We start from the raw sequence: 16,240 nt of genomic DNA on the forward strand, positions 1-16,240 counted from the left end.
TTTTATATATCTCAGGTGTTTGTTTCATGGCCAAATAATAATGAAAAAGGAAAGATAACCATTTCTCCAGTCTAAGATGAATCTTTATTGTTTGGAGTGTTTTGCCCAATGAACACCATATATAACTGACATTATAATTAATTGTATATATAATGTATTTGCTTATTACATACTGCATGCAAGAAGAAAGAAACCACTGGTCATACATGAATTAGAAACTCCAACCGAAAGTAGGCTCAAATCTTGCAAACGGTGCGAGATATTGAGAAAAAAATAATCGAAAAAATCTCCCCTTTATGATACCCCTTACCGATTTTTTTGTCAAGATGTCTTTCACATGTGTCTGTAAAGGGACATGTACAGATGTTGCGAGGAATGAGAAGGAGATTCATGCTCATATGCGAAACATTAGCTGTGTAGAGAGCGCAGGTTCAGCTAGTATATATATTAAAATGCTAGGTTTATATGTTTGTCTCCAAAGACAAGTTTATGTTTGTATCCAATATTTTCGACAATGAGATCTCGAAAATCACAAGTGCTAGAAACTTGTCGTTTTCGCTGGTCGATTCCAAATTTTGTGTAGATTGTCCAGTTCTAATTGAATATTTTTTTAAAAGACGTAACCATTATTTTTTATTACATTTTTTAGTAGTACACTGGAAGTGTTAAAATTTTAAAGAAGTAAACATCATATCCTACAAGTTATGCATTGCAACACAACATAATTGCATATAGGGGTTTTATATCTTTCAGGCATTTGCTTTATGGCCAAATGATAATCAAAAACGATGAATAAACGTTTCTCCAGGCTAAGATGAATCATTATTGTTTGGACTGTTTTGCCCAATGAACACTATATACTATTGGCGTTACAATTAATTGTGTATGTAATGTATTTGCTCGTATTACATACTGCTTGCAAAAGAAAAAAAACAAAACACTGATCATACATGAATTAGAAAATCCAACCGGAAGTAGGCTCAATCTTGCAAACGGTGTGAGATATTAAAAATTAATTTAAAAAATACACTTTATGGTACCCCTTGCCAATTTTTATCAAGACGTCTTTCACTTGTGTCTGTAAACGGACATGTACATATATTGTGATGAATGACAAAGAGATTCATGCTCATATGTGAATGATGAGCTGTGTAGAGCGCAAGTCCAGCTAGTCTATATATTAAAATGCTCGGTTTATATGTTTGTTTCCAAAGAAAAGTTTAAATGTTTGTCTTCAATCCTTTCGACAATGAGATCTCGAAAACCACAAGTGCCAGAAACGTGCTATTTTCGCTATTCCAAATTTCGTGTAGATTGTCCAGTTCTAATTGAATATTTAAAAGAAATATGGACGTTATTTCTTTATTGCATTTTTAAGGGTACACTGGAAGTATTGCAATTTTATAAAAAAGCAAAGCATCATATCCTACGAGTTATACATTCCAGTACCCCATAATTACATACATGAGCAGTATACCTCTCAGACGTTTGTTTCATGCCCAAATTATAGTGAAAAACGAAAGATAACTATTTCTCCAGTCAAACATGAATCTTTATTGTTTATATTGCTTTGCCCAATGTACACCATACATCACTGACATTTTGCTTATTACGTACTGCATGCAAGAAGAAAGAAAACACTGGCCATACACGAATTAAAACTCTAACCGGAAGTAGGCACAAATCTAGCAAACGGTGCGAGATATTCAAAAAAAGATCGGAAAAGTATCCCCTTTATAATACACCTTGCCGGGTTTTATCAAGACGTCTTTTACTTTGTCTGTAAAAGAACATATACAGATGTTGTGAGAAATGACAAGGAGATTCATGCTCATATGTGAATGATGGGCTGTGTAGAGAGCGCAGATTCAGCTAGTCCCTATATTAAAATGCTACGTTTATATGTTTGTCTCCAACGAAAAGTTTATATATTTGTCTCCAATTTTTTCGACAATGAGATCTCGAAAATCACAAGTGATAGAAACGTGCCGTTTTCTCTGTCGATTCCAAATTTTGTGTAGATTGTCCAGTTCTAATTAAATATTTTTTGAAAGTCGTCATTTCTTTGTTACATTTTTAGATGTACACTGGAAGTGTTGAATTTGAAAAAAAAAAAAAACTAAACTAAAATCATCATATCCTACGAGTTATACATTCCAACAACACTTAATAGCATACGAGAGTTGTATATCTCTCATGTGTTCGTTTCATGGCCAAATGATAATGATAAAGAAGGATAACCATTTCCCCAGTCTAAGATAAATCTTTATTGTTTGGTGTGTTTTGAACAATGAACACCATGTATCACTGAGGTTGTAATTAATTGTGTATGAAATGTATTTTTTTATTACATACTACATGCAAGAAGAAAGAAAAGCTGATATACATGAATTAGAAACTTCAACCGAAAGTAGGCTCGAATCTTGCAAACGGTGCGAGATATTGAAAAAAATCTCCTTTATGGTACCCCTTACCGATTTTTATCAAGACATCTTTCACTTGTGTCTGTAAGACAGATGTTGTGAGGAATAACAATCAGATTCATGCTCATATATGAATGATGTTCTATGTAGAGAGCTCAAGTTTAGCTAGTACAATTAAATCATATATTCTTATTAGTGTTACTTGGCTTTGAAGAGAGCTACAGTATAGAAAAATATTAATTTTCATCCAGAAACCAAATACAGTACATTGACTTTACGATTGTATCAAAAAAAAAAAAAAGAGTTAGTTATTGTAGTCACGGAAAGCTCAATTGTATTTGAAATTAAGTAAAATCATAAGTTTAATTTCCCAGAGCTATGCTCTGTAAGCTAAAATGATCGGTTCATAAATATAGGTGAGTGGCAACGCAAGTATTCATGGAAACGAGCTAGTTGGAACAAATAGGAGAGAACCCTAGGTCCTGTTGTCAATTAGAAGTTCATATGATCCAGGACCAAACCAATGACACTTCGAATCAGAGCTAAATCATCACGAGCTGCCGTATTGATCCCAACTCAGGCACAAAGGAGAGTAGATGTGTGCCGACAGCTGCTGCAAAATTCGCGTGATATGTGTTTCCTGAAACTGGTTGTCATATACGACGAAAAGTGAGCAACTTTTCGAAATCTGGGTATGCAAAAACAATGGTTGATCAAGGGCCAACTTCCTGAATCGGTCGTCAAGCAGGGCCGTTTCGAAATGAAAAAATGAAATGAAATGAAATCTTTGAGTTTTACGTCCTACGGTTATGCCGGTTAGGCTAAAGGAGACGATGATGATGAGAGATGAGTGAAATGGTGGAATGATGAAAGTAGGAAGAAACGAGAGAACCCCGAGAAAACCCACGCTCACGGTGTTTGTCCACCAGAAAGTTCACTTGGCTGGGATCAAACCCGGGACCCCAAGCACCAGAGGTGAACGCTCCACCACTGAGCCACCGCGGCCCCTAGGGCCGTTTCGAGTATAAAGTCATGCTCTATTTGGTCTAACTATGAGGGCGTAATTCACTTCATTCCTAACGGTCGTACCATCAATGACGATATTTATTCCAAACAGTTGGAGAAGATGTATCATAGTTATACCAAAAATATCGTGTATTAGTGAACCGAAAGCGCGCTCTCCTGCAACAGGATAACGGACAACAAAAATTTGCTCAAAAACGTAATAAAAAATTCAGGGATTCGACGGCATCTAACTGATGCACACCCGGTACATAGTCCTGACCTTGCTCATTTGGACTGCTCCTGTTTCGGTCCATTTCCTGAAGTCATGATGCTTCACCAATCAGCAGGAGGTGGAAACAGTAGTGACTGACTTCTTTGTCTCTAAGAATAAGACATGGTGCCGGCGTGGAATTTTAGAACTGGCAGGAAGGTGGCTTCAAACAGTCCAACACCCAGGTCTACTTTGAATGTTAACCTGCTTTCATGGTAATGAAATAAATAGGCGTATAGACATGTAGTGCACCAAAAAATTGTAAGACTTATGACTCATACTTGCAGATTTACAAGGTTTGAGTTATATACGGTAATAGACATTGTATTCTTAATAAAAATCAAACATAGGTGTAGTATACTTGCATGAAAGGCTGCGTAATGACAACCTTAGTTTCTTGGAAGATATATGAGAAGCTTGTTTCCAAAACCTGCTATTTGCATTCATTGCGATTGTACAGGACACCAAAAATTTTCCTCCTCTTTTCTGACGACACAAACTAATAAAATCTTTGGATTTCTTTAACGCACGTACAATTATTTGTTAGTATTGTTATTTTCAAGCATATATCTACTCATTTATATACTTATTATGTTCAAAATTCGGCATAGCATGTTTTGGAAATAAAATTGGCCTTTAGCATTTTTTTTTTTTTTTTTTTTTTTTTTGGAAATTAATATAACAATATTAGAATGTTTTGGGAATAATTGTATTCAAAAGCACTACTATTTACTTTCAAAGAAAGATAAGACTCTCGTAATACATTAATGTGTTGTTAATAACAGTAAATTATAGTTAATATAGAAACTGAACATCTTTCATGTTTGAGTATAATTCTTTTTATATAGCAAATTAATATATATATATATATATATATATATATATATATATATATATATATATATATATATATATATATATATATATATATTCATTTAAAACTTCTACAAAACAAAGGCTCTTCTTTCGACACAAATTTCAAACCTCCTTTGGGTTATACTGTATTTTTTTAAACGTTACACTGTGATATAGGACAAAGTTCGAGAAGGCAGTTACATCACAGTGTTATTGAAGTCACTGAGAGACGGGCCAATCAAAACGTTGTGGTGATAGTTACAAGCAGAGGGTTTCTGTAGAAAAGGACAACAACATTATAATATTGCAGCCTTGTAACACATGTACAAAAGTGTTTGACAACCGAGGTGGGAGAAGCCAGGAGCGGTGTCTGCAATGCACTAAGCAGAGTAGGTCGGTGGGCAGTAGCGTACGCAGGAATTTATTTCGGGAGGGGTCCAAACTCAAAGTGAGGTTATTTTATATTAAAATTCTTAAAATTGTCCCTCAAATTAGGCTAAATTTACACAAAAGTCGAAACTTCGGGGGGTTCGGACCCCCAGGACCCACCCCCTGCGTACGTCCCTGTCGGTGGGTCATGGTGGATCGGTGGGTCAGAGTGGGTCGGCGCGTAGTAGTAGGTCTCGATTTGTTTGCAGTGCGTCACGTCCTGTTGCCCCACGACCCACTCACAAACATTGACCTACTTGACCCACTTGACCTACAACCCACTGAACCATTCCATCTCTGTTGTGTATTTCATTAAAGTTATTCAACTGATTTGAATAATTATCACAGCATAGGTAAATACTGGAATTGAACCAAATACTGTAATTTCAAACTAAAAATTGATTTACACGTTATTGAATGATACAGTTTAAGTCTACTACACAGTCGAAATTTTTAAGTGCCGTGTAGCCTACATAAAAATAAACTATGATTATTTATTATTAATTCAATTTTTCTTTCTTCTTGAATTAGAAAATTATGGATTAAATTTACGAAATAATTCTCAGGCACATTTACATTATTATTATTAAGTAGTCTGGCTTGCGGCAGGTCTGGAACTAATGAGAATCTTTCTCTCCCCACTTTCTCCCGCTGAAGTTAGAGTCTGAAAATGATTCTTCCACGTTTCTCAATCTTCAGCTTCCATACCACATAATAATAATAATAATAATAATAATAATAATAATAATAATAATAATAATAATAATAATAATAATAATAATAATAATAATAATAATAATAATTATTATTATTATTATTATTATTATTTTATTATTATAGGTATGACTGAAAATACAAAGTTTCCTTGTGTAATGCTTTCCAGTGGTTAGGTCACTAGAGAGCAAGATCCCAGGTTCGATCCTGGGTGACGATACGTGTCTCGAATAGCAACCTAAAAAGTGTTTGAATCTCATCTCTAAGTCTCGTGAGTCCTGAAAAGAGTCAAAGCAATCCAATACAGACTGTATTGGATTGCTTTCCCCCACTTAAACTCAAAGCAATCCAATACAGACAATATAAGTGGAAGAAACCAAAAACATCAAGTACAAAATAAACTTGACAATTAATTTCTTTCTGTTTAAAGTTAAAATCACCTTTCTTAAAGTTATAACATCATAAATATGACTGAGAAATAAGGAAAGAGACCTAACTTTATAAAAAAAGTCTTTCCTATTGAGACAGGTCATGAAGGACCAAGAGGTGTGTGTGCAAAAAATGAAATGAAATTTCTTTGAGTTTTACGTCCCACGGTTATGCCGGTTAGGCTAAAAAAGACGGTGATTATGAGAAATGAATGAAATGGTGGAATGAAGAAAGTAGGAAGAAACGGGAGAACCCCGAGAAAACCCACGCACACGGTGTTTGTCGACCACAAATTTCACTTGGCTGGGATCGAACCCGGGACCCCAAGCACCAGAGGTGAACGCTCTACCACTGAGCCATCGCAGCCCCAGCTGTGTGTGCAGATGAATGCCCCATACTTTCTTGACTTTGATACTGACGAAAGTAATCTATTCACCGAGTCTTTCATTCCTCAGGTTGTCCCAGATACGCATAAAGAAGTAGGGTGAACCTCAGAAACGCATTGGAACGAGGAAAGAACGTGAAACAATTTCCTACCCGAACCGGGATCGAACCCGGCCAATCCAATTGGCAGATGGACACTTACCAACTATCCTACTGCGACTCCATGGTAATATTAACGCTAACAGCAAGAGATGAACAATTCGTGTTTCCATATACTATTATTTTAAAGTAAGATAAGTTATGGGCAAGGTTGTACATAAAATGCCGTACCATTTTCTCTGTTTCTAAAGATGCAAATGCTAAATACGTGTGTCATGAACGATGAGAAAAAAAAATAGTGTATTAATCTGATAAAAGTGTGGCAAGTGCAGCTTCCAATGCACCCTCTTGACTGGAAGTTTCTAAAACCAAACGATAAACAGCGTCATCCATGATGAATTCTTACTAAAAGTTGTGTATTCTTATAGAGTTGTGTACGAGATGAGACAAGCCAGAAGTTTCGTGACGAGATTCGAGGCGAGATAAAAAGCTTCCAATAGAAACATTACGAGGAGCAGTAGAAAAGTTTCCGGAATTTTGCTCTGGCTCTCTATTACGTGAGTACACATTTACTTAATGCTACAATGTAAGTACACATTTACCTAATTGCCTTCAAAGTAGGCAACTCCGGAACACATACACTTGCTCCACCTCTCCAGCAATTGCTGGAAACACCGACGAAAGGCCTATTTTCGATCTTCCGAAGTTCAGCCGTCGCGTTGATTATGATGTCTTCTACGGTGACGAAATAGGTGTCGATGCTGTTTTTCTTAAAACACTTTCACCGTAAATTGACTTTAAGGCTATTAAAGGAGGTATACTATCTGAAGCAAATTTTCCGAACTTGTATAAAAACTTGATGTTAGCACGTTGCTCGAACTGCGATAATGCACTAACTGACCACCACATAACTCCTCCGTACAGCTATACCACTCGTAAACTGATTGTTATGACCTGTTCACACTTGTCACATTCATAAATAGGGAACCTAAAGACTGCACTGTACAAGATTCATTGTGATTGCATCACAAATGTCAAAACTATGACAACATTCCAGGAACTTTTTGACTGACCCTCGTACAATTTTAATGACGAGATATCCTCAACTTTTGTTTTGTACGCATCCCTGATTCTTACAGTAAGAGGATCCTTCCTTTGTTTCTGAAAACTTTCCTCTGATAGTGTATTATCAAGAGAGCTCAATCCTAACAAAACATATGAAATGAAACTAATTCTAACATCGTTTTACAATGTTCTTTGAAATTAAACAGAAAGATGAAAGTTAACAATAAAAGAAGAAATCTCAGTACTGCTCATTATATAGTTTTGAAACTGCATAGGGGGTCTATAACTTACATAAAAATAACATTGTTACAATTTGTTAATAAACAATTTGTTAATAATAAGCGCCTGCTGTTTTTTATGAAATGAATAATTGAAGTGGACACACAGAAATTATATCTACACATTTGGTTGATTAATGACAGTAGAAAATTACTTTTACAGTAGTGTTTGATGCTATTTTTTTAAAAATAATTATATATCATTAACAGAAATAATGGAAAATATATTTACCCTTCATTGTATGTTTAGTGTTTATACAGGGTGTTTCGAAACAACACCGGTAACGTTTGGGAGGGACTCCTGAAACCAAGATATGACAAAATTTATAGACCAACCTGGGTGCACAAATGCTTCCTTCCGGAGTTATAGGCTGCCGAAAACATGAAAAAATGAACTTTAAAGTTCCATACCTCCAATACAATGGGACATACCGAAGTCGGGTCAAGACTTCACTGAAGAACTAATGTATACGCTATCCAAAAAATACATGTTTCAGAATCCTACGATACTCATGCTACAATTTTTATAGAGGGAGTTTGGCTACGAGCATATTATATGAAGTAATCACCAACTACCTCTATAAAAATTGTTGCAGGAGTACTGAAACTTGGATATGTAGAGAGAGCATCCTACTAATTCCTAAGTGAAGTATTGACCCGGTAGGTCCCATAGTTTTGAAGCTGTTGACCTATAAGGTTCATTTTTCATGTTTCCGGCGGCCTATAACTCCGAAAGGAAGCATTTGTGCACCCACGTTGGTCTATACTTTTTGTCTTATCTTGGTGTCATGCATCACCTCCCAATTTGTCGGTGTTGTTTTGAAACACCCTGTATATTTTTCAAAATTTTTGAGTAGGCCCGTGCCTTCCCGCTAAAGCGATCACTTCTACGGATCTAGTTTTAAAATGTGAGTGTGGTGGACAGCATCGTGTCCTTGGACTTTCTAGGGGTACTTCGATTTCCTTCCACACTATCATTCCACGTCTTCCATCTTCGTTCACGTACCTTAATCATGCGTCCCCCTTAGTCTTAAGGGCATAGTCGTGGGACGTTATACTGAAAGATTTCATTTCATTTCATTTTCAAAAATGTCAGATACAGATTCAAATTAATTTAAGAAGTCAATAAAACAAGTTTGGTATATTATATGTAACGTTTCTGTGTCCTCAAAGTGAATGTAATTAAAAGGAAATTTTCAAGTAGTGCTTTAAAAATACGTTCAGAAAATTGGAAAATTATTATTTCGTCAAAGAAGATATGCCATTATCAGGAATGGAAAAAGTGGCAAAGAATTCTCTCATTTAAACTTTAAAATAATTGGCCCTTTCAAGCGAGATTACATAAAAGCAAAAGTAATTTGTTTCGTCTCAACAGGTGTATTTTTAGTGGTGTCAAAGTTGAATGTTCAATGTACATTTCTAATTTATTAAGTACCAGTAATTTAATGTATCACAAAAAGGAGCCACTATCGAAATTTTGCTTCTGCCTTTTATTTTCTGCCTCGAGATGAAAGCTGCAATTTCTTGAAGTGAGTTCGAGAAATATTCATGGATCTGTCATTCTTAAATCGTGTTGAACCACTACTCCTAGCGTGTTGGCGACCTTAATTATACCCTGGAGACGTCTTGTACAGCTGGCGGCGGGTGTTTGCAGGTTTCATTCCCTTGGGGGCACGAGCAACCGAGCTGCGCCGCTTGCCACGTCTTATTCCTTTCTCCATGCCGCAGTTTCCTCCTGCTAAGTGCGCAGTCGTACCATGCACGTTGATTGGCTGCTGATCCAAGTGAACAGACGCTGACTCGCTTGCCGATTGGCCGATCTGTGTCCAACCGACAGCCACTCACAGTGCGGGGCTAAACAACTACGGCGCAACAAAATGTCTCACGCTTGCCTTTACCATCCACCAAGATAGATGCTTTTTTCTTTTCTTTTACCCTTATGTGAAGTCTAAGTTTGGCGAATGTAAATTTCATAGACCACTTATTTTCCTTACAGACATACTTTTAGAGTTGTTTCATATGAAGCACTTCAATATTTTAGTAGTAATTACTTGCTTGAAACTAAAAATTACTTATCCGAAAGTCGGAGAAAATAATCTACAACCTCTGTCGCGAAATTTAAAACTTTAGAAGATCTATTCGTTGCTTATTCGTTGGAGTCTAGACGGGGCAAGGGGATGCTATAGGGGCGTGAAATCAGGGCCGGCGAATGGGAGGTGAAGTGTCGTGGCAACTACAGACCGGAAGTCACCACATCGTGACGTAATCAGACCTGGGACAAGTTTTTCTTGATCTCTTTTTACCCCTTACTTTTTCGGGATTTATGTGTGGATAGTTTGTAGTGTCAGTTCGAACGAAAGCAGTGCAACCACGATCTCTGCAAACACGAGGATAAAGTGAAGCTATCAACAAGCATTGTTCACAAGGTGAGTGCGACGTCTTATAAACACGTACAAACTTAAGAAAGTGTTTCTTGAAAGAAGTTTGCTACATATTAATTGAATTTGAACGACACCTATAACTGTCTTGTAATTTTTATAAGTATGTACGTTATAGCTGCGGGTTCGGTTCTTATTACAATTACTTTCTGTCAATCAAACAAATAACGAAAAAAGTTCCTAATATTATTCAATATAAGATTTTTTGTCATGATTACGTAACTAATTATAAACATTACACAGTGTGATTAAATTTCATTGTAGGAATTAATATAGCCTACAATATTTAACTAGTCTAGGTTAAATTAAAACTAAATTTTAAAGGACATTTCAATATTTAGAAATTATACTGTCCAAAATAAACAATGACGTAATCTTTCTACTGACAACAATATTATCATTTGAAAATATGAATATGAAAGAGACGTTGCTTTAATTATAAAATAAGTATTATATAATATAATTGATGTTTATGTTATGTTTTCTAACTTACTTTTTTTAAAGAACACAATACATTTTTTTTAAGAATCTTGTAATTCCATCTGTTTGAAATTTTAACACAAATAGTTTATGAGCAATATATATATATCAGTACACTTGCCTAAGTTTTTCTTGTATGAATCACGCAATTCTAATAGTTTGAGCCTATTTTTTAACTTTTGGAGCGCTCAGGTGGAATTTAGCCAGTTACTTTTCCGTTTTTGTACGTCATAGTGCATAGCCTATCCATCCTTTAAATACAGTGAAAAATAATAACAAATAATAATAATAATAATAATAATAATAATAATAATAATAATAATAATAATAATAATAATAATAATAATAATAATAATAATAATAATAATAAATTAAGGCAATTAAAAGTAGAAAAAAATGTGCAGACCTAGTACAAACAAAATACTTGCGATACAAAATAAAATAACTCTTCAAAAAAAAAAAAACTTATAGCAATGAATTTAGAAATTTTGTTTAGTTCCCGGGATGTAGGTACCGGTATATACTTTACAAAATGGGGAGGGGTTAATAAAGAACTGTATTATTATATTATTAAAATCAAAAAGAAATTCAAGTCATTCACAAACTTAATATGCGCAGCAGAGCAGTAGGTTTTCAGTCTATTTTATTTTTATTGCTATGTTTTCAAATTTAGTATATTATTATTATTATTATTATTATTATTATTATTATTATTATTATTATTATTATTATTATTATTATTATTATTATTATTATTTAATTTATTAGATCACATGTTAAAATTATAGTATAGTTTTATATAAAACAACAGTAACAAATTTACACACCTTATTTATTTGTTTAATCATATTGCGCAAAGAACAAAACAAAAAAAATCCGACGCTTCGTCCAAAATACGGAAAAGAACACTCGTAAGTTTCTAACATGAATCGATACGGGTAATCTTGCGGCAGAAGTTTGTTTAAAGCGATAAGTCGTCTAAATGCACGTTTGTCAATGGTGAAAGCTGCAGTGGGGCAGTCTGTAAAATTACATGCCATAGTAGATAATAACTCTCGATAGCGCAGGATCTGATCAAACGGAGGGGAAAAATAACGGAAAGTTTTGCGTGGCCCGGGCTCATAAGTTATTACCTGTGGAGGAGATAACTGTTGGTTACCCTCGGCAGCCAAGAGCGCTTCTTTCTTCGACGGTAAATGCAGAGACGGCCAATAAATAGCTTTTACCAGCGTCCAACAAGCTGTGAAATGTAAATATACATAGATATATAGATATATATAACGCAGAGTAGAAGCTATGTTTGATTATAACAGTTAAAGTAACATCTCCAATATTGTTATCATTATCAGTCGTTAACATATTTAACACTGAATCCATAATACTTTACCATTACTTCGTCTTTTTATATGACATCCAATGACAAAAGCTTTATTCTTTGAATTGCGATCCAATTAATAATAGACCCTATATAACCAAAACTCGACACTATTTGTTTTTTTTTTCTATTGCTTAAATAAGATTGTATGTCATCTAGAAAAAAGAAAAAAGTAAAAAAAAAAAAAACTGTGTTGTCCAAAATTAAGGTGAGCATGTCTTCAGAACTTTTGTCACTGGTTTTACATCGGTAGTGAACATTTTGTTCTGGTTGTGGAAAACATTTTACGGTATATATTTCTTTTCCTTCTTTATCTTTTCTACTATTGATCTAGATGTGAAATAATATAGTTACTATTGTTAATACATTTAAGCATAAATTAATATGTGCGTAATGAAGTTAATACTAACATATTTGTCTAGGTTATAATGAGGTGTAATATTTTAACCGCCTAAAGAATTGATAAGAATACTTATACACAACATTGAGACAAAACTAGAAACTAAGTACTTTTTATGTATGTATTTATTTACTTATTATCATCTGTATATTGTTAATTACAAATTTTTTAAATAATCATGGATTTCTTACCACTAAACATGTATTTGAAACAAACTTTCTGAAAGACAAGCTAACTTGGCTTGAGGTCACATAATAGCAATAATATAGGCTTAATAATAATAATAATAATAATAATAATAATAATAATAATAATAATAATAATAATAATAATAATAATAATAATAATAAACTGTGTTAAGCCCTTCGCACTGGTCTAGTGGCTAGCACGTGCAACTTTCGTACACGTGGTCCCGGGTTCGACCCCCGGTAGGAAAGCATTACATTATGGTGCTTCGGATTCCAATTTAAACTGTAGTTCTCAAGTCTCATATAGTCCCGCAACTGAAAAGAGACGCTAAACTTCAACAAACAGACAATAAACTGTGTTGTGATTTCCCGTATTTAATTACAAAGGAAAGTTTTTTATATTAACCGTGCACTTTGTAAATCTTGAAGCACCCTTATTTAGCTTATTCACAATTTAGATTTCAACCCAAAACGTATTAAACAGAAGTTCACTCTTAATCTCATATTGATGTAACGGTTATAACAGGATTTGCCAGCAGTCGTTCCAGACGCTGCAATTATTACATCGAAGTTCTATCTTTTGTCAGTTTCAGCTTATAACATTAGTGATTTAAAAAAATGAAATATTAACATATATAAATGTGTAATCATTAGGTTCGTTAGATGTAAACGAATGAGTTGCTTGGAACAGATCTAATAAGCCCAGGCAGCTTATGTAAATAGTTGCGTAATTTAGGTTATCGAATATGTGCATTTTTTTAAGTCTTAGGGAACTGGCAGTATTTTTATGAAAGGGTATGATGCCATGTTCTGGTAGCTAGTACTCTTTTTTCCCTTTATTATTTGTAAAACGTCTGTACATAACAAGAGATTTAATATAAGGAAAACCATAGAATATAAACATGAATTATTAGCAATTCATTTCATTACATATAGGCGTTTGATTTGACGGAACATGTTCCCCATCATAAATAAAACAAAAATATTTACCTTTGTTTTGTAATTCTTTAACTTGGATCCGTAAATAGAATAATTTGATATGTGGGTCTTCTGTACCAAAGGAAAACGACAGATAGGAATGAACGAAGAGCTCTAAAATATGTATACGAGCAAAACAATTCACTTTTGGTTTCGTTGATTAGATGATTAATTAGAGTTTGGCATTCCACTCAGCAGCGAGGCTATATAAGATTGAACGCACGGGTTAAGTTGGAACCCGAACCACATGAACTTTCATCGGGATTAGAAATTTGGTCTTCCGCGCCAAAGACGCTTGCGCTAATGATATAGCTACGAGAAAGCTTAAACAACCCAAGTTTTAGGAACCATTCAATAGATCTTGATAATATTTTTAGTTTATCGGAATAGCTATTTTTTATACGAATATAATATAGAAAGTTATTTACTCTGTTTCAGCTTTCGTGAATAACTAGGTATATAAATATATGTTAATGGAATACTAATATGACTACTAAAGATTAAAACTACCTGGTGTTTACAGCCCAACAAGGCTAAATGGCTTATTACAAAACTGGGTTAAAAATAAATATAATACATCGGCGTTTTAGTAGGTGAAACCGTATGTTTTAATCAACAAAATTGACTACTGAAAATTATTCGAAATATCAATTATAGTTCAAGATGTTTAAAATAGCTGCTCTTTTGTTAGTCCGTAATAGATATATTACATAGAAAGAAAACTTGACATGATTGCCTATAAACGTACATACTGACAATTGTATAATGAATTATTTATTGGTTTCTGAACTGTCAGAGTGTAATCAAAACTAAATGAAACCAGTTTCATAACTTATATGGCGATATGCGTCTATCAAAATAGGCATACTACCACATAAACGTTTTTTTTAAATATTTTTCAGTGCATATGTAAAAATTTGGTTTGACTCTCGTTTAGAACTTAAATTCACTTACTCGATTTCACTATTCTTATGCAATCCATTTTTTTAATTGTACAGTTTATTGTGTTTTAATAATATAATAGTAGGTATTGAAAAAATAACTTTTATCACCATTTAAGATATTTAAAAAAAATAGTTATCTGTACAAATTTCCTTGCTAACAACGTGAAAATCGTATTATAAAATTCTTTAAAATTATACTACCATATAACAATAATATGAATAAATATTATGAAAACTAAAACAGAACAATGTTATACAAACTCAAAAACTTATGACGATCTTGAAATAGCATTTACGCAATGGAAATAAACAGAACTGTCCTTGAATTATATATATAAAAAAATAATCCCGATATTACTTCTAAATTTAATAACGACATGTGAGCAATTTTCTTTCTCTTAGAAACAATAATGATCATAAAGCATACTGTTTCTTCGTTAATTGATACATAAACATTATTTGTCTACGTTTCTTCATAGTTTCTTGTCTCTTGCCAAGTTGCAGCTAAGTTTTGTCGGCAAGTTCCGAGTCCCGTAACGCGCAAGGCAGAACATCACGCGCAGCGCTTATATTGGTCATATATTTTTTTTTCAAGAAAGTAGCAATCATTGAAATTCATGAATTACGAATTCTTTCAGAAAGCAGTATTATTTTTAAAATAGTGTATTTACTAACAGTCTAATTATGTTTTTATTTTGTACTTATTCTTAAGACCTGCAGAATATTTTCCTTCTTTACTGTGTTAATTTATTTCTACATCTTAACAAGTACGTTAAGTATCAGAATTAATTAACAGAAAAAAATAAAGTTGAATGAAATTAGCATAACATGACATTTAATTAGAGATGACACACATATAGGTTGCACTATGAATAAGAAAATAAATTGTAGTAAATTCAATAATCCAAGTTACTCAATAAACATATTTTAAGACTGATGTTTTTATGCAAGTAGGTTGAATACATTTATCTGGAATCACCAAAAACTTTGACTCCACAACAGAAATAAATTGAGAACATTAATTTAAATATTTTTACTTTTTAAAAGATAGCTAAGAAACATTACTTCTGTCATAAACTAATATTATTTCTGAAGTATGTGGAAACTTAACTTTATATTACACGAGTGATTGTCGGCAGCTAATTAAAATCAGTAATATAATTAAGGCGAAAATTAGTCTCTATAGATTTTGTAACAATACTAGTCGAAGAGGTACTGCAAATGTGATCTTAGTTATTTTCTTTCGTTATCGGTACCTAATTACTCATATTTCTGTATGAGTCACACTCAAATAACTACATTAACAAATAGTCTAAACTGAAATTGTGCTTTCAATTACAGTAGTGCAATTAGTTGATTGCTGAAACAAATTTTACTTGCAAAATAATAATAATAATAATAATAATAATAATAAATCTGGTTTTTCATATCTTAGCAAACTATAAAATCGTTACCCTACCTTACATTTTGCCATCTTAAACAACT

The 16,240-nt window shown here is 33.5% G+C and overlaps 1 protein-coding gene across 1 annotated transcript in view; it reads left to right on the top strand.

Moving 5' to 3' along the window:
- The first annotated feature begins 10,107 nt into the window (after window positions 1-10,107).
- The window catches only part of LOC145688288 (uncharacterized), an 85,320-nt gene continuing 79,187 nt past the window's right edge, over window positions 10,108-16,240 (top strand). Inside the window, exon 1 of the mRNA XM_081762283.1 lies at window positions 10,108-10,378. The gene's annotated coding sequence lies outside the window, so the exon portion shown is untranslated. The remainder of the gene's footprint in view (window positions 10,379-16,240) is intronic.

Source organism: Thermobia domestica, chromosome 6 (assembly GCF_964235325.1).
Source record: "Thermobia domestica chromosome 6, izTheDome1.hap1.1, whole genome shotgun sequence".
NCBI classification, from domain to species: Eukaryota; Metazoa; Arthropoda; class Insecta; order Zygentoma; family Lepismatidae; genus Thermobia; species Thermobia domestica.